At 39.5% G+C, this 22,469-nt stretch overlaps 2 long non-coding RNA genes across 2 annotated transcripts in view; one reads left to right on the top strand and one right to left on the bottom strand.

Moving 5' to 3' along the window:
• The window catches only part of LOC308195484, a 36,663-nt gene extending 14,367 nt beyond the window's left edge, over positions 1–22,296 (bottom strand). Inside the window, exons 1-2 of the long non-coding RNA XR_013951537.1 lie at positions 20,924–22,296; positions 7,930–8,060 (exon numbers count right to left, since the gene is read on the bottom strand). This is a non-coding gene — a long non-coding RNA (uncharacterized lncRNA). The remainder of the gene's footprint in view (positions 1–7,929; positions 8,061–20,923) is intronic.
• The window catches only part of LOC308195485, a 49,590-nt gene that overhangs the window by 17,995 nt on the left and 9,126 nt on the right, over positions 1–22,469 (top strand). The gene's annotated exons all lie outside the window — the stretch shown is intronic.

The raw sequence follows: 22,469 nt of genomic DNA, 5'->3' as shown, positions 1-22,469 counted from the left end.
TTTATTATCGCCTGTTCACTCCAGCACACTTAAGTTAAGGGGAATGGCGTCAACCTAGACAGCTTCTGAGGGGTTTTGTTTGCAGGCTCAGACTGCCTATCTCCTCCACCTCAGGACAAGGCACAGCTGCACACACCTACTCCCTGGTTTCCATGGGAAGAAAGCTCAGGTGCCCATCGGAGATGAGAGCTGCAGCATGCTCCAGCAGGTTCTGATCTCAGCACCTGGGGAACCACTTCTCCCAGAGGTGCTACATCGTGTCTCATCACAAAGAACATGGAAAAGTGCACTGTTCGTATTTCCCTACTTGTCAATGTCAACCAGAACCAGAAACTGTGAAATATCATGCAAGTAGTTGTTGCTCTGCTCTTTGCAGTTCAAATTCTGAAAGCAAGGCTATGCTCAGGAAAAGTTTGTGCAAGAGTGCTTCTGCATCTTTCCTCTAAATAGGCTGAAAAGCAAAAATAAGCCATCCACATTGCTAATTATCTGTTAAACTGCAAAGCACTTCTGAAGGCTACAAACTGCCAGTTGATGTTTCTGTGGGAAACATAGGTTGAATAAAGCACCAGAACACTCTTTGTGTTGCCAAATACAGAGTGGTAGGCAAGCCATAACCCTTATGCTGTACACCAGCACACATGCAGGTTTCCTGTGGTTCTGAGATACAGAAATCACAGACAGATGTTAGATCTCCTTCAAACTGGTAATAAAGGCATCTCACCAAACAGTCATATTTTGCGATGATCCTAGGGAACAGTTCCCCCAATAAACATAGAAAGATGTGTAGATAGTTTTGAGTTACCAATAGGAACGTTGTTTCTACACAGAGAGAGTACGTTAAAAGCCTTCCCCCTTTCCCCTACAAGGAACTCAGCTTCAGCTGCTCAGCAAGGTTGCCAGCCGGCTGGGATGCAGGCTCTCCCACTGGTGTACAGCTAGCAGTGCTTGGCAGAAGCAGGAATATTACAGGCAAGTCTCAGCTAATTCATAGTCCCTTGGGTCCTGCAACCCTTTCATATCAAAGAACACAATGGCTTTTGGATCATGAGCTAAATCATCAGCTTTATTATTTCTTAACATCATATATGTTCATCCTTTACTGCAGTGTCCTTTGATGCATTCTTTGTGACTTAACATATTTTCATTATGAAATGAAAACTCATTAAAGAACAAATTCAGACACAACCTCTCATATTTACATGCTTTTCAGGTTCATTGCAATTGCATTCCCTAGTAAGTAGTTACCATTCTTGCTTACTCCTTATAAGAATGCATCAATACTATTAAAATTTAATATGCCAGAATTACTATGGAATGCTTTGGACTTTTATTATCATGCTTCCTCATTTCAAAAACATTTTTAAAAAGCCTCCATGTAAGCATCAGTTTGGGGAAATGTTATTTATCAAAACTTGATTCACTGAGTGATTTCTGACAGCTCCTGCCTTTCTCCCAAATTTCAGTCAGAGTTCTAGGCAAGAGGGACATTTTTCATTTCCATTTCCAAAGACAGCATTTCAAAAGCTCATTTAAGTCCCTGCCATCACAACTTCCATCCAAAATAACTGATATGTAGATGTAATAGATGAGTAGATACTACTACCTGGACAGTAGTATACATGAAAATTTGTGTGAGACTATGGTCAGAGTATCACTCAGTGTATGTGCAGATATTGCTTTATGGTAAAGTAGGCTAAATTATCTTCCTAAAACATTTTATTTCCACAAAACAGTAACTTTGGCCAAAACACACGATCTGAACTCACGTTACTGTCAAGCCAGCTCCTCATCATTCTGTGATACCAGAGGACTTGTACATATAATGTGATGCCTCAATTGTGTAAGCATCTGAAAAGCAGAGGTAACTCAAAGGTATAGCTAGGGTATATTGTACTAGTTCAAATACCAGAACTTTCTTATTTGTAATCCTATTCACTAATGCATTGGGATTCATCCCCAAACATCTGATTAGCCATTTTAAAGCAATAATCATTTTGGATTCTTTCTTTAGGAGTTTGCATAATTAATTTACTCTTATTTAGTTGGAACCTAACATACTTTTTATTCATCAGTAGTCCTGGATGTGGAGACTTTACAAGAGAAATGCAGTTGATCTGATGCAGACAAATCATTTTAATTCATGCCTATCTAGAATAGTGCTGTGGAAAACTGCAAGTAGGAGTTAAGTGACAAGTGCATAATTAGGTTCAAATTGCTTGCACATTTATATGAAGTAAAACAGTCAAATATCAAATAATGAAATAAAAGCTTTTAAGGAAGACTATCAATATTTAAATGCCATGACTGCCAAATAATCATTAGTCATTTTATGTCAGCTAAAATATAGGAGCGAATTTTTGACAGTGCCTCTTGCATTAATTTAGATTCAGCCAGGATGTGAAAGTAATATTTCATGAAGACTAGAAGCAGCTTTTTCACAGAGTCGTACCCAGGGGTGCAATAAAATAGGATCTAGGGAGAATAAAAACCATCTTCCAGAAGTTCTCTGTTTTGGGGTGAAGCCAGGTGGAGCTAAGAGCCTTATGAAATATCATGCTTAGGTACATAACTCAGAGCTGTAAATGACACTATGAGGGCTAGACACTTATGTGTTAGGAGGAGCAATGCTGAACTTTTCTGTTCCTAAATCCCCAGTCTGGATCTATCAGCTTAATAGAGTTGACTTTGAATGCCTCAAAATAGCTTTGAAAATGGAAGGAATCATTAGAACATCACCTGCATAGGAATGAATATATCTCTAAGATAGTATTTTGAACAGATGCCAATTTTTGCTGGTGAACAAAATATTTATTTTAATCCACCATGAAATTGAAAACACACAAGTAAAATGGTATGGTATAATAACATGGAAAAGGCAATCAATCATTGCAGCTATCTAAATTTATATTCCTTTATAATGAAATAGGTAATCTAGAAGAAGACATTAAAGATGCAGTGGGTAAGTGTCCAGTGAAGATGTTTTTTGAAATATGTGGGGCATGGAAGATAAAAAGCAAAGACAATGACCCTGCAGCAAAGCCTCCATGTGACAGAAAGATGTCAGAAACTTTTGCTTACTGAGTCCTCCCTCTGAAGTTAAGGGGTCTGCTTCATTGCAAGTCCTTCCATGGAGCACCTTTACCGGATGCAAATATATTTATACAGCCTCTGCACTGCCTGGGCAGCTAAAGCCCAGCAAGATAAATACTAAGAAGTTGATTAATGAGCCCTGAGAACTTCAGGCTTAAGGGTTTAAGTCAGGGCTTCTTCAAAGAGATTTGTTTGTTAACTTTGAATTCTCAGCACTTGTAGCTACTCCCCTCACTGTAAAAACCACTCACCATTGCATTAAAAAAACAGTAAGGATGGGAAGGAAAATGTAGCGTTTAAAAAGTATTTACTGCTTCCTGTATATTCTGAGCATCTTCTCTTGGAAAAACAGTTTAAAGTTTCTCAAGTAATGACACTTAAAAATGCCAGTCATGTTTTTAAATCTTGGCCTAAGCTACTCGTACGAGACGACACAGGAAACCTGTGACATGTAAAAAGAATCCGTATTTCCTGAGTCTACTCCAGCACCAGAGCTGAAGGGTGACTGTGGTTCTGCAGGATTTTAGGTCTTTAAGGTGAAAACCAGAGCATGGTGCTTAGTGTGAAAGACCCTACCTTTCTCAAAGACTGGTATCATTCTGCTCCATGAGACTTTAGGAGAACAACTTAATGGTTTCACATAGCAAACTGAACGGATTCTTTGCTTGGGCAATGCTGGATGTGTCTGCAAACAGGATTGAGGAAAAGAGTTGCGAAGGAGGGCAATCACTCTTTAGGTGTACAGCATGGGGCGTTGTGCCTGCAATGAACAGAGCTGACGGGTGGTTGCAGCCCTTAAAGTCTTCTTGTAAATTTTCTCCCGTGTCAAAGTGTGCTTTACTGACATATATAATTGAGGGGCCTTTGAGTTTATGAAACATATATTTCCTGATTTTGTTCTTGACTTCATATTTTTCCTTAAAGAACTGCTTTTACAAAGTGATGCATTAGGACTGACAACAGTGAGTAGGTGCTTTCTGTTTTGATTTAAATCAGCAATTAAACCCATCTAACACCTTTCTAATCAGCAAGCAGCAATTTCATGTACTGTAATAAAGGAACAATGACAACAGAAAGGACATGGCAACCAGCTAGCAGCCACCACAGTAGCAACAGAAACATCATGGTATTTGTGGGGAAGGTAAAGCAGAGGCTCTTGCTTCCAAACCTGAAGATATTATTCTGACATGTTGCTCCATTTTAATGGGTTTGTCAGACAAAAAATAAGTTAATTTAACGATGTGGCAGTTCACCAGCTCATCCACAAAATAATATTGTCAGTGAGTAAATATGAAAATGATATGCTGTGTTAGTGAAGAGTTGGGTTTATCAAGGAGGAGAAATTAAGGACATGCATTAGCTAATCACAATTCATACCCATAAATATTTGTTACTGTTTTTCAGCAGATCTAAATATATCTTCCTGGATGAATACGTTCTATTAGCTGGAATTTTATTCTCCACTTCTATCCCCAGAGAACATTATCCTCATTCACATATCTGACTTGGAAAATAAAATCTTTAAGCTTTGCCTTTTCTATAAATGCCTTTGATTCTCCTTGGCATTTTCTGCTGCAACAGCATACCCTGCTCCATCACAGTGCTCTCTACTGCTGACATTATCCTTTGAGCTCTCAGGGGCATACACTGATGGTGTGGTTATATGTCTAATTAAGCAGACTTTCATGTTTGCAACTTTTTTTTTTTTCAACCAAGTGTCAAAAATTATTGTACAGAAAAGAAAACAAAGATGAATATGGCAATTTATTCCCACCGTGCCCTGTTTTCACTGCTGGTGCCTGGCATAAAGACTTCTCAGGTGGTATCATCTCTGATGAAGCAGCACTGGGCTAGTTTATGAGCTCAAGGATGCAGTCAGTGTATCAAGTCATCTGAGAAAAATCCCAGCCCAAGAGTGCAGCAGGTGAGACTGCTCATGAACAGGGCTTTTCTGAGCTCAACAGACTGCCAGATGGCAAACCTTTGATGGACAAGGTCTGGCACAATAGGTCACAGGGTGAGAAGAGACCGAGACAGTGCTGCAAATGTGTGAGAGTTAGCTTCAAATATGTGACAGCAGAAGTCAAGGGTTAGGTATGCGAGAGCAGTTGCTAGACACAGTATGAGAGGGAACACAAAGACATACTCATGTGTAGTGACATACACAGCAGATTAGAAAGACAGTTGCGTTCCCCAGCCATTACCTCCACTTCATTCTCTTTCATAATGCCTACTCAGCATATTTATAATTAATATTTATTAATCAGTCTTCCAGAATTGAAGTAGATTAAAGAAGACTTAAACTACACACTGCAAGAACGTTGAAAGAAACCAGAGAGTAAATAAATGGTTTCCAAAGCTAAATCTGGGTGTTGATTAGTCATCTTATGTGATCAAGAGGCCATGAAAAAATTAACCTTGTAAAAGCGGAGAATAGTAATTTATTTTCTGAAAGTTCACATTTAAATTACTACAAAACACTCTGATTCATTTTAAAGTTATAGTGCACTCTTTGTTGTCTTGAGCACCGAGAGTGTGGAATTGGCTTGTTTTTTCTCTACCTGTATGGAGCATCTTTGATTTGGATCTGTTTTTGTTTCCTTTTTGGGGTTTGGTGATTCAGATCCCAGAGGTTGTTCTGAGTAATTATTACATGCCATATTTCTACGTGTTCCCAGTATAGAAGTTATAATGGATTTGCACCTGTCTCTGGAAATATTGACTTTACATAGTGCCAGTCTGTGTAGAGGGACCAACATAGACACAATAGCTTCTGACTCTCCCTAAGACAAGGAGGAATTTTGACAAGCACAAACCAAGTACGCCAATAAAAGGTGATCCAGCATTATACGTCTGACTTGGCAGATGTCAGGACAGGTATTGCAATGTGATAATGCAGGGTAGATTTACCCAAAAATAAGCTCAGACCACAATTTGGTATGAAATCCCCCCAATTTTTCTATCTCTTCTAAACAGGTTTAGAGGCACAGCTGTTAGGCATCAGTAAAATCTTCACGTCAGACATGTTGATAGTGGATTGCACCCAAACCAGAGTGATTCATTTGCACAATAGCCCATTAGAAAGTGAGCAACCTGAGATTGTTCTACTGCAATGAAGATGTGACATCAGCTCATCAGCTGGGATAAAAAAAAAAAAGTCTTCATAGAAAGAACCAGATACATTAGTAGCCTAATTAGCAGCAGTCCTGTTAGCAACCTAGGTGAACAACTCTGCCAGTAACTTCTGAACCCACCACCTAATTCCCATGACAATTGGAAGAAAGGTGGATGTAGAATCAGAATATCCCAAGTTGGAAGGGACCCATAAGGATCATCAAGTCCAACTGCTGGCACTGCACAGGTCTGCCCAAAAGTTTAGACCATGTGACTAAGTGCACAGTCCAATCGCTTCTTAAATTCTGACAGGCTTGGTGTAGTGACTACTTCACTGGGGAGCCTGTTCCAGTGTGCAACTACCCTCTCGGTGAAGAACCTCTTCCTGACGTCCAGCCTAAACTTCCCTTGCCTCAGCTTAACACCGTTCCCATGGGTCCTATCACTGGTGATAACAGAGAATAGGTCATCTGCCTCTCCACTCCCCCTCGCAAGGAAGTTGTAGACTGCGATGAGGTCCCCCCTCAGCCTCCTCTTCTCCAGGCTGAACAGGCCCAGTGACCTCAGCCGCTCCTCATACGTCTTACCCTCTAGGCCCTTCACCATCTTCATCGCCCTCCTCTGGACACTCTCCAACAGTTTTACATCCTTTTTGTACTGTGGTGCCCAGAACTGCACACAGTACTCGAGGTGAGGCTGCACCAGCGCAGAGTAGAGCAGGACAATCCCTTCCCTCGACCGACTAGCAATGCCGTGCTTGATGCACCCCAGGATACGGTTGGCCCTCCTGGCCGCCAGGGCACACTGCTGGCTCATATTCAACTTGCTGTCAACCACAACCCCCAGATCCCTCTCTGCAGGGCTGCTCACCAGCGTCTTGTCGCCCAGTCTGTACGTATAGCCAGGGTTGCCCCGTCCCAGGTGCAGGACCCGGCACTTGCTTTTGTTAAACTTCATGTGGTTGGTGATCGCCCAACTCTCCAGTCTGTCTAGATCTCTCTGCAAGGCCTTTCCACCCTCATCCAAGTCCACAACTCCTCCAAGTTTGGTGTTGTCAGCAAATTTGCTCAAAACACCTTCTAGTCCTCCATCCAAAACATTTATAAAATCATTGTAGAGGACTGGCCCTAAAATGGAGCCTTGAGGGACCCCCCTAGTGACCATCTGCCAGCCAGATGTGGCCCCATTTACCACAACCCTTTGAGCCCTGCTCGTCAGCCAATTAATTAGGTAATTAGGCTCCCATTAGCAGGTAATTAGGCTCCCATTAGCAGTGTGCACACCACTGGCTGATTGGATGAGAGATACCTTGTAATTGCTCTGAATAAAGGACAAGTTCAAGCCTAGCCTTGCCTTCTGAGACCAGAGACTCCTTCAGTATGCCCTACTGGCAGAGCCATATATGTTGGAGCTTGTTCTTGAGAGAAGTGGGGAAGCTGAACATGGCGAACCCAGCAGGCATCATTGTGTCTCCTTTGTACCACTCAGCAGCTTTCTGCAACACAGAGACAAGAAATGGGAGAGGAACTGGTATATGGCCAGGGCATTGCAAGGACCTACTAGAGCAAGCAGTTGTGTGAGTTTAAGTGCAAAGTGACCCTTTCAGATGGAAACAAATATTTAACTCGACTGTTCAGATTAGGCTCCTTTTTTGTTTAGATTAGGCTCCAACCTTAGGTGGTTGAGAATCTATATATGTGGCAAGTATCCTAAATGCCTTACCTTTGAATTACTTCTCCAGTCTCTTCTAGGCAAGTTTTCTTCTGGTGACTTCACATGTCATAGTGGAGATGGCCCATGAGGAGACAAAGCAGGTGTGTAATTCAGAAAGCATATAAATTGTCTCTTAACCTCTAGAGATAAAAGGAATGGTTAACAGAGTAAAAATGCTTTAAGTAATTAATACTTGATCAAGATTTCATAAAGAAAATATTCAAACCAGTCATTGTAGTTTCAGTCAGTGTTTTCAGTCTGACAGATACTTCTGAAATATTTTTCAGATTGACCTGAAAGTTTGATCAGGAATCCAGTTTTTCAGTGACCTGAAATGAATTATGGTGGATTTTGTGTTATGCTTTGGTTGTACTGTACTGTTGATGGCATTTATTTATTTATTTATAAACTGCAGGCAAAGCAGATACTGTCACAACAGTCCTGACTAGATGGGCTCAGCCATATCTTTATCTGAGAGTTCATGTACTGCATTAGGACCCTTTAAGTGAAATGCTGGTATGTTGGGTTTACATGCTAAGGAGGTTTTGGTAGGAAGGAAATCTCTGGGAGGAGCCCCATTTCCCCCTCTTGTATGCAATGAAGATCTAATCCAATACATATTAACTGGAAAGGGGAAGCCACCAAGGAAAAAATTTTAAATTATATATACTTCATCAAGACTTACATCTTATTACTGTTAAGGTATTAACTCAGCATTGCAGGTATCTGTGTGATTACTGAAATCGTGAATGAATTCATTTCACGATTCTTAACCAATTCAACAAAATGATATCACTTATTTTCCCCTTAAACATAAACAAACACCATTCCCATCTTTTCCTCCTATTCATCACTGCATCCTTGGCAAGAACTTTTTCCCCTTTTTACTCTTTGTTGGCAAGCTTTCAAGGGTAGTCAAAGCCAAGGCTGAAAAAAATTATGACCAACCCACTCACGACTGCTGTGGCAAAACTGCTGCATTGTAATTGCATGGGGAGACAAAGGCTGGGGGCTTTTATATGTTTCAATGGTCATTTAAAGCTACTAACCTTGAAGGCAATGACATCCACTGACCCTAAAAGGTTGAGTCAGGTAAGAGCTGAGCAGCAGAGTGGTGGGCTGAGCAGCTTTAACTGCCAGCCAGGTCAGCAGCAGGAGGTTCAACACCCCAAGGGTTTCGCCCCTGACTGCTGATATTTTAAAACTGCCTGGGCTGAAATGTCAATTCTAGCAAGGTTACTCGTTTGTGCAGCTTGTTTCAGTAGCAAGGCAAGGTTCCCCATGACTGTACAGCTGGTGACTGAGTTTAGGATCTGGTCTTTGAGGGTTCAAGGTGCTTCAGTTCCACTGGGCTTCCCTGGGAGCCGATGACCTTTGGCACTCCGACAGGTCAGTCCCTAGGAGCAGATATAAATGAAATGCTCCCCACTTGATATCTCACAAGTCTACGCAGTGAAGATTGGCTAGCAGTATAATAGATCACATTTGGCTTGACAGATTGTCGTGATAAAGCCAGTTAAAAGTTATGATGTAATATTGACATGATGTATTGTTGACATGCAGTATGTTATAGCTGCAATTACAAGGCAGTTGGTAAAACTGTCAGGGGTAGGGACTACTCTATAAGGGTGACTAACTTCAAAGCTAATTTGGCTGAAGTAAGGTCTGTAAAGCCAAATTAATTCTGCTACAAAGCTGTGAAGATACTCGGTTTTTAAGACTTAAAGGTTTAATCTACACTTTTCTGTCCTTAACAGCTGATCAGTCCCTTAAACTAAACCTGCTGGAAAAAATGTCAATGTTACAATTACTGAAGCCTTTATAATTTGTTCTGAGTCTTTGTTATAGGCTGTCCTTGGAGCTTTCTTTACCTGATTTTAATTAAGAATATATCTGAGCTTGGGAAAGTAATAGCTGAAACCAAAAAGAGATTTGAAATGACAACAGTACAGGAAATATTCATTTGTATTCAGAACATGGGTTATTGCTAGCTGATACCCTTGATACTGTAGCCATTTTGTTCAGCTCTGTACAATCCTATAGATGAGCTCAAGAACTGATGTTATTATTATTATTTACACTTCCACACAAATACATTTTGGGGTTTTAAATTAGGAATGTGTTTGAAGGTTTTATTGTTTTGTTCTTTGTCTTTTCCTGCTTTCCCTTGATACTAGTTCAATTTGACTCCAAAAATTTCGGGGTGGGGGATTACTGGGAGATTAGACACTGGCTCCAGGCCTCTCTGGATTGGAATCAGCACCCTGCCAGTCCTCTGCAAAGAGGATTTTCGTTGGCTGCTAACCAACACAGGACAATTTGGAAGCCTGCTTTCAGTTCGTAAGCCTGCAGTTTTAAGGGGACCTTAAAGGCCCCCTTACTCAACACTCTACCCCCAAAACAGTTTTGCATAACACTGCGTTGTGGTTTGGGTGATCTGCACAACATTTCCAACACCTCAAAGATATTTTGTAATGCTGATGGGGGGGGAAGGAGAGGATGACTTTATTCCTCATCTTGCTTTCAAGATACCTTGCTTCTAACACTGGCAGAGAAGAGGATGTACTGAACCTTGTGTGGTGTCAGATTCTGAATACCACACTTCTCCCTCATTAATTTTACCTCAGACTTATATGTATTCTTATCACGGAATACATCAGCAGCCATTACAAACATCCAGTTCTCCTCAAATTAAATATGTGCTTTAAACAATGATTGCTTTTCTAAATGTTCATGGTGTTATTGGTGTAACAAAGGAATTTGAAATAGCTACTGCAAAACATGTTAGTAGATTGCATCTACAGAATAAAAACAAAATGATTCCCTTAATTGTTTTTGCTGTAGCATGAATGCTCAACATAATGTAAACTGAACTTTTTAGCACAAACAAGAGTGGCAGTGTTCTCATACCCTCTTTCTCAGAAAATCTGTCAAATGAGCAAGTGTTAACAAGCCATCTCAAAACACTAGTCAGTGCCTGCACTGACATGTTTAATTAAGCATCACATACAGGACTAAAACTAGGTACCCTGCATGAAGTGTATCAGAACTATTTGGAGACAAAAACTTGAAAAATTACACATCCAATTCTGATCTAACCATGTTTTTACTATTAATTATGGTCATAAAGAGCTTTGCAGTAAGTTGAAATACAGCAGAGCTTCCTTTGCTTATATCACTTCTGGTACTCGGTCTGGGAGATGTATTCCAAAAATATGGGATAATTTTGCTGGTATCACAAATAGTGCTGCTGGAGTTCCTTTGCTCCCAGCTCAGTGTGTTAGACAGAGAATGGGAAACTGGGGGCTCAGTTTTCTCTTGGGGGGCACTCCCCATCTTGTTTCCCCTGGCAGAGACGCGTAGCCTACTATTTAAGCAAATGGCTGTTAGGCTACCATTTAAGCAAAGAGTAAGAAAGTGTTCCATCAGCTGAAGCTGATTTACCTTCCCTGCAGGTACTCAAAGGTCAACAGAGGAACATGATGTCCAAGAGCTGGGTACAAGACACAAGGCTGGAAGTTCAGAAGTTTATCAGGAAAGACATTGCATTGGGAACTGACTCCTAAATGTATTTGTGCATTATATTAACCAGTCATTCAGTAAAATATTGAAATAGTCATTTCAAATAAGGACTCCAGAAGAAATCTCTCTCTCAGGAGCTGGATTTCAGGAGAAGGCTAAAGACAGTGATCCCTCACCAAGAAAATGAAAGCCTCTCTCCAGGGGTATGAGAGGTGCTGCTGCAGCTCCAAAAAGGGTTTAAATGTAAGATAGCAGCATGTTCAGTACTGCCTACAGAGTAGCATAGAGCTGTCTGCTAATCTCTGGCAATATCTCAGCATTTGTCAGAGTCATGATTTATTGAGCAGTGAGAGTGTTCCTCACCTTGCAAGATCAGGTCCCTAGATTGTAACACATTTTCTTGTTCACCAAAAAGGCTCATCCACAACAAAGAAATTAAAGAAACAGAGAGAATTATTCAGTGACACCAGAAACAATGAAGGAAAAACTATGTGTAAGCCTTGGCAAAACATCTCTAAACAGCACTTTGAGCTTGCAGCACAGCCCAGCCATATTTCAGAGCCAAAGAGAAGATATTTTTTTTGTACTAATGTGCATCAGGCTGAGACTGGGACCCAGAAATTGCTGCAAATACTCAGCTCCTGAAGGCTGTATAAACCCAGTGGGATCCTGCTGTGCTTGAGAGGAGAGAGGGCTGAAATCTAAGTAATGGCCAAAGTCCAGATTTTGAAAGAAAAAGGATTAATGAAGCCTGCTATAGTAGTGTACCTGGGATAACATCATAATTAGAGATTAATAACAACCACTTCATAAAGTCTGACACTTTTCTGTTCCTTAGTACCATTGCTGTATCGAGTGAGTTTTTGATGCCTTAGAATAAAAGTGTATGTCAGAGTGAACTAGAACAGATTTCCTGAGACCGTAAGTTAGCAAAGTCACTGACACTACAGACTCGGAATGACTCTCTGGGTCATACACTCAAACGGACAATTTCTTATATAGAATAATGCCACACTGAATAGATGCTACTGTGTTTTCTTGATCAGACCAGACCATCACAAACCTCTCTGTAAGTTTAGGTTGCACAAGCTGATTTTTAAGCTCCCCCGAGAGCAGCAAGTTTGAAACTTCAGCTGATTTTTCTTTAAACCACTCCAACTGTTTTTTTTGTCTGATACCTCAAAGTGACTGAATTGATTCTTCTGAAATTTTGCATTAATGCTTGTTTCTAAGCTTGTCAAGCATGAGAAGAAAGAAACACATATCAGTGGAGCGAAGCAGAGCCTTATCCTCTAGCTGTATCACTAGAGCATGATGAATTGGTGTTTAACAAAATTCCTTAATGCTACAGGCAATGACACAATTAAATCCTAATCTTGCTTTCTCTGTTACTTTTTTTTTTTTTCCTGTATAAGTAAGAAACTTAGAAATAGCTATAACTGTTATGTTGTTCCCAACCCCCAGTGATAGTCAGTTCCTTAGTGAGGTATGACTATACCTACATTATGTGTTGAGTTGTTCTGGGACAGTCTAAAGCTCTAAGGAGAAAAGTAACATCTCTAGTTTTCAAGGAAGTAATGCTTGAAGACATTAACTTCCCTTATATTGATGTGGCTGGGCTGAAATCTTCAGTAGACTCATGGATTTTTAATTCAATTCTTTGCCCCTTTGAAGCATTTGGCATTGGCTGCTCTTGGAAACAGGATATTGTACTAGATGAGCTACTGTTGCAGTCTCTGTGTTCTCAATTTTTTATTTTTTGAAGAGGATTTTGGGGTTGAATGTGACTTGTATTCAAATAAGTGTGATGTTTCTGCCCCTGTAGTAAATGACGGATTCAGGTAAAATATATTAAAAGTATTAAACAAAATATGGCTTAGGTGCTTCTGATGTGTAGATTATAAATGGGATGTTTATCTCCAAAGAAAATAAGCACTTTCAAATGATTTGATTTTGAAAGATATGAGAACAATAGTGAGTTACTAACCACAAGGTTTCTTATACTGTCTGCCTGGTTAAGAAATATTGGTTTGACAAGATAGTCAAATAGGTGTATACTTTCTAAAATTAAAACCATGGCTAAAATAAAATGAAACTTACACAGAGCAAAATAAAATGGCTCAGTGTCCATTACTACGCTTGCTAAAAATAGGGAATAAACAACAATTACTGCAAAATCTAAAGGCAGGATTGTTCATTTATTTATCAGCTACAAAAAACACGGCATTATCAAATCTAGTACTAAACACTGTGTTTTCATATTCACTCTACTAACGTGAGGATCACTGAAACTGTAGAGAGACAGATTTAAGTAAAATTTGGTGATGACCAGAAGCATTGCTGTAATTAAATTGACATTAATACTAGCTGTTGAGAAAGTCACACAGAATTACAACACTGGGTTATTTGGCTCTGTTATTTTCACTTTTTATAAGGATTCCCGTTAATTACAGACAGTGTTTAGATAAACAGTCTAAGTGAAAGTGACAGTATTTCAGGACTGAAATCTGGTGCTGAGCCACTAATATGTATGTGCTTGCAGTTCTGCCAGACAGAAAACCTGCTTACTTGTTGGAGATGCCATTACCTACTGATCATCCCCTGTGCTGGTGTTTCAGCCGCAAATGTATTGTACATCTCCCTCTCTACCACGTATATACAGACTTTGTCTGGTTATGGAGGACTAAAAATAGGTTAAAATTCACTGGTGCAGGTGTACAGTTTCTGATCTGAAGCAAAGTTTTTACTTAATGCAAGGCAGTTGTCTATTCTGTTTGTATTTTACATATTTCATCAGAAAGCCTCCAGGAATACAATGGGCAACATGTCAGTCACTTGTTACTCATGCTACCTTGAGGAAGAAGTTGTAGGTTCAGTGTAGTATTCATTTAAAAAAAATAGATAAATGTAGGCCTACTGCTTTGTGTTCATTGATTTTATTGTTACACAGTCCTACATTGTTACCTCTGACGTGAAGGTTATGGAGGGCAGTGCTAGACTGTCACCGTTCAGAGCTGAAGGTAAACTTCAACAGGGGACATTAGACAGGGTTTGCCTTCTTTTTCAGCTCCTAAGGTCTCAGACAAGGTTGTCTTCTTGCCCTTGGGTTGCTTTCCTTTGGGAACTCCTTGTAAGGAACTGTACGACTCATAGTTTGAGGTGCTTCCTCTCTGAAATCTTCTGGTAAATAGAGGGAATCAGAGCACAGCCATTTCATGTAGCTGTAGTTTTCCCTGTTTTTATTTTAAAATTTTGTTAGAAAGTCTCCCAATATAAGAATTTTTAAAAGTATCCAATTAAGCTTACCAAATTGATGAGGCATGCGAACTACAGCTTTTTATTTTATTTTATTTTATTTTATTTTATTTTATTTTATTTTATTTTATTTTATTTTATTTTATTTTATTTTATTTTATTTATTTTATTGTATTATTCTATTCTATTCTATTCTATTCTATTGACAAATCTTGGTATATTGTGGTCTGAAGATTTCACCCTGTAAAGCTTGTTTCAGATTTTTCTTTCCCCTCTCTGTCAAATTAAACTTTTAATGTTCTGGGTTGTTAGAAAGTGTGAATGGTAGACAATTCCTTCCAAATACTCAAAAATTGAACTTTTAAAGTTTCATAGCTGTCTGATTTAAAAACAAACCCTAAAAAAGTCAGAAATTCTATATTTTTAAGTCCATATTAACCAATTCAGAGCATCCAATTTTATGCTCTTTCTAACAATGTTGAAAAATGAAAAACCAAACACATTTCTCTCACCATTCTCCCCGTTAATCCATACAGCTTTAATCTTCTCCCACACTAAACTGACTTTATAAATTTTGCTTTAAAAGACAAGCAAATAAACATAGAAATTAATTCCCAGTTCTTGAATGTTCATTTGGCTTACATTTTTAATACAGAGTTTATATGGAAAATTCAAACTAATAATATTTTGACAGAATTTTAAATTGCATAATTTGCTTATAGTAAGAGCTGTTGACTAGATGTTAAATTTGTAATAAATTTATACTGTTGGCTTAAAAGTTGTGGATTTTTGTCAGGGTGGAAGGCAAGAGGAACATTCTAAAGAGATCCTTTAACTACTGGGTGTTTTAGTCTCTCTCCTCTGTCTCCCTTCACCCCCAACCCATTGCTGTTCCATCACCTGCTCTGATGTTAATCAGACTGACTGGGTCATCTGCTTTTATAAGCTTGCTGGATTAATTCTTTTTCAAGGTCATCTGTGAATTGACTTTCGTAACCAATTATAAATTGGATGGCATTTTAATATTCTACCCTTTCCCTGAGCTTTAATCTAGAAGCGATGAGAGACAAAAAGAAACCCAAAGGAGTTTGCATTTTAGGAAGTAAGATGATGAATGCCATTATCCAATACCTTTCTAATTTCTCCTGCCCTGGACACCCTTATCTTTCCCACTAAGTTCAGAGGGAGTTGAAAAAATTAAACATCTTCCAGAAACAGTACTTTACTCTTTTAGTTAATATAACTGCATATGATCTCTGGAGAAATCTGTCAATATTGGTATTTGAGGCACTTAAATCTTGACATTCAGAGTTCTGCACTGTTATGAATGCATCTCTATTAAGGCAACAGAAGCAGCTCTCTCTTTCTCTGTTTGATATTGCCTTTTGAAATTTAGCATAAAAAGCAATATTTTCCTTCATTTCATTTTGAAAGACTTTGAAAAATTTAGGAAACTGCTTTTGAGGCCTCACACAGCAATAAATTTTAGTTGTGTAATCAAAGATGTTTTCATTGATTTTTTTTTTTCCCAAACCCTATTAGATACAGGACCTTGAATTCAAAGGACACAGCTTACAAAGACCTGTTGAAAAGGATTTCTACTAGTCAAAGACTTCACAAGCATTTTCTAGATGTACACTTCCCAGATGGCTGTGTTTAAGTGCAACCATAATATTTCCTCTTAAGCATCTTTTGACCTGATAATGCTAAAGCAATGGATTTTCCTAGACTGACTCTTTGGCATGTTTTCTAAGCATAGAAGACACACTATGGCTTTCTGTTTGACCCGTCAAAGACCAGCAGTACAACTGCCTCAGTTCTCCCAGACCAATGCCTTCAAAGACCTCCAAGACATCTCCCCCATCTTTCTCCCACTCCATAATAAACAAATCAGCAAAAGAATTTCCCCAAAGGTTTAACCATACACTTGCACTCACTTAACTATTCATTTCTTCAGCTGAACCAAATAGTTTATTTCTTTAGTTAGTACAAGAAATAGATATCAGTTAAAGTTAAATGTGTTCTTGTTTTTGTTTGTGTACCACCGTGCAGTATTCTTTAGGATAAATTCAGAAGTAAAATGAGGATGTCAGGATCCTTCTCTACTTATTCAGGGATTTTATTCCAAACTATCAATGCTAATGTGTTATTCTCAGTCTTTGTCAAGATTATTTTAAAGTATTTTTTAAAATTAAAAATGAAACAATAAATAGAATGAAAAATGGAGAACACTGTTGTGATAGAATTTGTTTTTCAAGGAGAATGCTGATGTTTGCCCAGGAGGATTTAGTTAGGGATTTCAGACTGTGCTACAGAAAGAGGAGATATGGTGTTATCAGTATACCTGATCTACAAAGCCAACAGAAAGCCTGGAAGTAGAATTTGCCTACTTTGCTACAATATTTTGGGAAAGGAGTGAGTTGAACAGTCTTGAATTATGGTTTTGTTAGAGAACCATGCAAAACTCTGGGTTTTGTTGGGCTTTTGTTCTAAGGCACAAACAGGAGGTGACAGCTGCTTAGTGTTTCAATTTTGTATTCACAAGAATTGCAAACAAAGAACAAAATAAACAGCTTACACGATGAACCTTTCTTTGTGCTTGATTTCATTGCTTTTCAGTGCTGCCTAGGACTTATCCATATAAAATCAAGACAATAAATTCAGTTTTTGCCTGTCTCCTTTTTTTTTATACTTTACTTTTGAAGGTATGTGGCAGGCAGATAGTGCTGGAAAAATAGCTGCTTGCTTCTTCTGCAAAACGTGTACAACACTGGTAACTACAGTGCACGTTGGCCCATGGTCAACAAGTCTTTAGCTATTATCAGGCAGATGATTGCAGGAATGAGAATTAGTCTGGACTCCTTGCCTAGACATAGGAGTGGCATCCTGAGACTATTCAACTTAAAAAGCAATGTGTTAAGGACAAAGAAGCAGAGGAGAGTCATATCCTATCATCAATAATCTGTACCAGCCTCCCACCAGGTTGTGTACTTTTTTTTTTTTAAATGCTTATAATCTACACCAGCTTATAAACTAAAGATAATAGGAAAGTTCCCTGTTATGCTACAATACTATATCAAATCCTTTTATCTTAAAAGCAGAAAGCAGAATTAGTCTTGCAAGTGCTGAAACACTAATTCCCCAGTAATTTCAGTAACCTACTTCTTCTTTGCTGGGTAATAGCCATTTTTCACTTCTGCTCTGTATAGTAACAAGACAATGCCAGAGTGAGATAGATATTTTTTAATGCATTCTTCTAAAATAGAAATGCTGTTTTCTCCCTTCTAAGAAAAATATTTTTGACATTCCCATTTCAATGTTTTCTCCAGAAACTATTAATTTTTGCTTTCTGATGTGCTTTAAATGGTATTCTAGCCTTTCCGAATCTAGTGGAAAAATTCACACTGCTATAAATGGAAGTAAGGATTTTGTTTTCCAAGTATGCACATTTATACAGTTGTTCTTTTGTGTACACACTTGGGTAGACCACTTTAGTTCAGCTTTCAAGCATGTCTTTCGCTGTTTTGCCATGATCCCTGCTCACTCAGCCCCTTTCCCTGTTTTTCAGGCACAGAAAGTTGCTTTAAATGGCACAAATTCCGTGCAGGGAGACCTTGTGCATTCAGGCAAGGGATCTATTGTTTATATGCACTAGGGATAATCTATAAAACACACTGCGGAGTACAAGTTGGAGTCGAATAGGTCACCTTAGAAAATATGAGACAGCTGCAAAATATTTGTCGTTCCCATTCAGATATCAAAATGATGCCATTTTACCCACACTTTTGAATTTACTTTCTGTCAGCACAGGAGCAATTGAGTTTTATTCCTGCAAATGTGAATGACTTTTGAGGATGTTTGCACATTACATGTTGCAGCTCGACACAGGCATGGCATGGCACTTCCACCTCCCGAGGGGGTCACTGTCTCGCAAAGGAGCCACAGAAGTAAGCAGCCCATGACGGGCAGAGTTATACACACCGCCAGGTTCAGTGTTCATTTAACAGTGCAATGTCCAAGAAAGGCAAGAGATGAAACGTCTGGGTGCACCAGGGGAATGACCAGAACCTCTTGAGTTGTCTTGGCCCTCCCTCTGAAGTTATTGCCCCTGGGCAGTGGGGAAAGGGGAGGCTGTGCATGGAGGGTGGTAACTTCTCAGGCCAACACACATTCAGGCTTCCTGTAAATCCCTCTGCAAATGCCTTAGCTTGCAGGCACACAGACCAGGATGGGGAAGATGAGACGTGTTGCTGTCCCCCTGCAGCTCTGGTGCTCTCTGGCTAGCAGCAGAGGCCCTGCGACCCACCTCCATCTGCCACCTCCATGTCTTCTGGCTAGGCCTGGAGCACAGGGATAGATCCAGCCTGGCAGGCTTCCTCCCGAGGCGTCTCCTCCCGAGCAGGAGGTGCACAACTGCTCTTGGCCATGTAAGGGATGATTCCCAGCAGTCCCTGTGCCTTTCTCCTACCTCCCCTCACCGCTCTGCCCTCCCGTGAGTGAAATGGCAGAATTCAAAATTAAGAGTGGATTGGGAGGATTGGGAAGGTCCATTTTCAGTCTGCTCCTTTTGTATAAGAGGTCTCAGCCAGTGATGCAGCTACGCTACCCTGGCCTGGAACACATTTTGCACTGCAAAATAACTTTCTTACTTCGTAGCATGATGTAAAGATGCCATGAATCTATAGAAAGTTATACCACAGACTGAGTGAGACTCAGAACGCCAAAAGCACAAAAAGGTCTTACAGACATTTGTTTTCCTGTCCCATTACTGGGCCCACGTGATCTAAGGCTGCAAGTCCCACATTTGTATTCAAGAGGTCATTTGTCACACACAGACTAATAAATTAAGGGGAACCTTAATGGTGACAAGCATACAGGACTACTGAACAGTAGAAACATTTCAGCCCCTCTGGGAACTGGGAGAGCAAGGTTTCATGGTTCTCTCTTCCAGTTGCCATAAATCCAGCATATCAGCAATGAATGTAGTTAAGTACCTCTTTGAACTGGCATTGCATATTCACATGCAGTTAATATGTGTGATTATACAAGTTTAAACTTAAAGTCTTAAGCTGGATGTCTACATAAAGCCTACTTTTCAAGGAGAGATGTTTCATGTAACACTTGCTTGACCTAAAAAAAAAAAAAAAGTAATTTAAATTTTTCTAAGATTTCTTAATCCTGTTTTACTTATTTGCCTGGGAGAAAACAGTGCCTCTTACAGACTTTTCTCATAAGCATGGGAGATTCCCCTCACATTAAAAAAAATAAATATATATATATATACATGTATATATATATACTGTATATGTTGTACAACCAATTATAATTAAACCAGGAAGCTAATCTTTACAGTGTCAGAAGGACACGATAAATTCTCTCTGTAGTGACTAATATGGCTGTTCTGGCAGGGGGGATTCAGAACTGGAAGCTTTATCTCTTCTGGCTGTCTCCCTTGTCTGTCTTCCACCAAAGAATTGGCTAAATTAAAAATACTGACCCAGCCCCCTTCCTGTTTCCCCTGGAAATGTTACCAATTGTGAGCAGTAACTTGAAGTCATAATTATTTCAGCATCTTTATTAAAATATAATGTTGAGATTTTAGCTGAGATTAAGTGTATTCATTCCCCTAAATTTTATTAAAATGAAATATAAAGTCTTGGGGAATTACTGAAGAAAGTGATTTCTTCTCCTCCTCCCCCACCCCCTTTTTGTGAGGGGGGGGGGGGAATATTTAAACTGTAAAGAATAAAAAATCCCTTTTTCATACATTGGTGCAAAGATCGGCTAAGACTAAAACCAATACATTTAAAAGTGGATGATTCTTACTGGCTTTACAGCAGCAAACATTACCATCCTGATCCTGAAGTGGCAAGAGGCAAACACAGAACATTTCAGCAAAAAGCACTGTTTCTCTAGATGTTTTGTGGAGAGCTCTTTCCTTTGTATGAATCTGAATATAGCAGACACATCTCAGTTTAGGATTGACTTCAAAGGAGCGATCTGTCAAATGCACTATGTTCCTAACTCAGCTGAGGATGGAGACATGCTTAAGGGCTTTCTGTCTGGAAGTAGGAAGGAAAGGAGTTTTGCTGAGACCAAATCCCCAGTTAGTATACTTCCCGTAAATCAGAAAAGCGATATGAAGTCAGTCTATCTTAAAAAAAATAAAAAAAAAAGAAAGAAAAAAAGAAAAAAAACACGACAGCTTAGTGATTAATATGCTTACTTGAATGTCAGAGATAAAAGTTCAAATCCTTCCTCTGTCAGATTGTGGAGCAGGGATATAAAGCAAAAACTCCATGCTTCTGGAAAAGATCAGGCAATCTTATGTAGGTTTCTATATCAGTCTCTTCTGAAAAAAAATGTTACCACTGGATTTAAAATACAGAAATAATCACTGCAGCAGAACTCTGCTTTGTTGTGAAAAATACCTTAATATTCAGGCTACAGGATTTCCCTGATGTGCCTTTCTACCATCCAACTGCATTCTGTGCAAGACTTCATGCACTTCGTGTGACTGGCTGTTCGATTCACCTGTGATCAGAGGATAAGAATAATACAGGAGGGACAGTTCTTAACTTTGATGTCAAGGTGTACATGGGGGTCTAGTGGGAAAAATGTAGATTGCTTTATAGGTAGGAAAAGGGGAGTGTTGGGGAATTGTCTCTGGATGGCTAATCACAGCACAATGGAGGTTTTGAAGATACACTCTTGAACTAGAAATGGTAGATTGATGCCTAAAGTCCTTTGTAGATACATTTGGGTGCTCTCAGGGTAAAATATGCAGGATGGACACTACACAGTCAGAATGGAAAGGAATAGGATGGAAATTCTGTGTAGAGAAAAACCCGTTGCCTCCAATCTTCCCTCCATGTGAGGCCACAGTTGCAGTTCCAAGAGCCTGCAACCTCATCACTAAGCAGTCTCCTCGTGCCTGACCTCCCTACCCAGGACAAGTCTCTATGGCATGCCCACATTGTCCTGCAGGAGCAGACATAAGCAGGATGTGCTCTGTCAAATAAGCACATGGTATTTGTAGATGACACACAGTAACTATTGTTCTTAGTTTGTTTATGCTTTATTCTCTGTCACTCTGCTAATTTATTCTTGGTCTGATCCTTATCTTTTACTGACAGACATCAGAATAATTTCTAGATCTCTGGGTGGGGAACGGTTTGACATTTCTTTTCCAGTTAAGATCGATATCGGATCAGCAGGGATGGGTCAAACATTTGTAGCTCCCATTCCTTTTTTATTTATTAATATTCAATTGTTTCTAACCTCTTATTGACCTTTCCTATTCAACTAGTATTAAACCAAGGCCCTTTGAACCAAGTGCCAAGTGATGCAGCTGGATTGCAGGCTGTCGCCCTGAGTAACGGGCAGCTAGAGAGACGGCAATGCTACTGCTTGCCTTACCTCAAAAAATGTTACTGATTATGAGCACACCACTCAGGGAATTTGGTCTGCCTGTACTGTCCATCGCTGGCTAAAATAAACTGCAGATTCTAACCTCTCCCCCATCTTATACTACAGTCAATAATTAAATTAAAATTAATTTATTAAAATTAAAATTAAGCTGAGGAACAAATTGCTGTGACTGGGCTTTTGTACCACATAGCATTTGACAAAGTATATGGTGGTTGAGGTCTGAAACTAGCAGAGCAGTGATGACAGACCCTCCCTTTAGGGAAAACCCATGCACACAAATAATCTTCAAGGGCAGCCTGTGGCTGGCATTACTCTAAATGAAGCCAGGAAGTGAGGCTACT

The sequence above is a fragment of the Anser brachyrhynchus genome (genome assembly GCF_964034855.1).
Source record: "Anser brachyrhynchus genome assembly, chromosome: 5".
Lineage (NCBI taxonomy): Eukaryota > Metazoa > Chordata > Aves > Anseriformes > Anatidae > Anser > Anser brachyrhynchus.
This window is presented reverse-complemented; position numbering and strand designations above follow the sequence as displayed.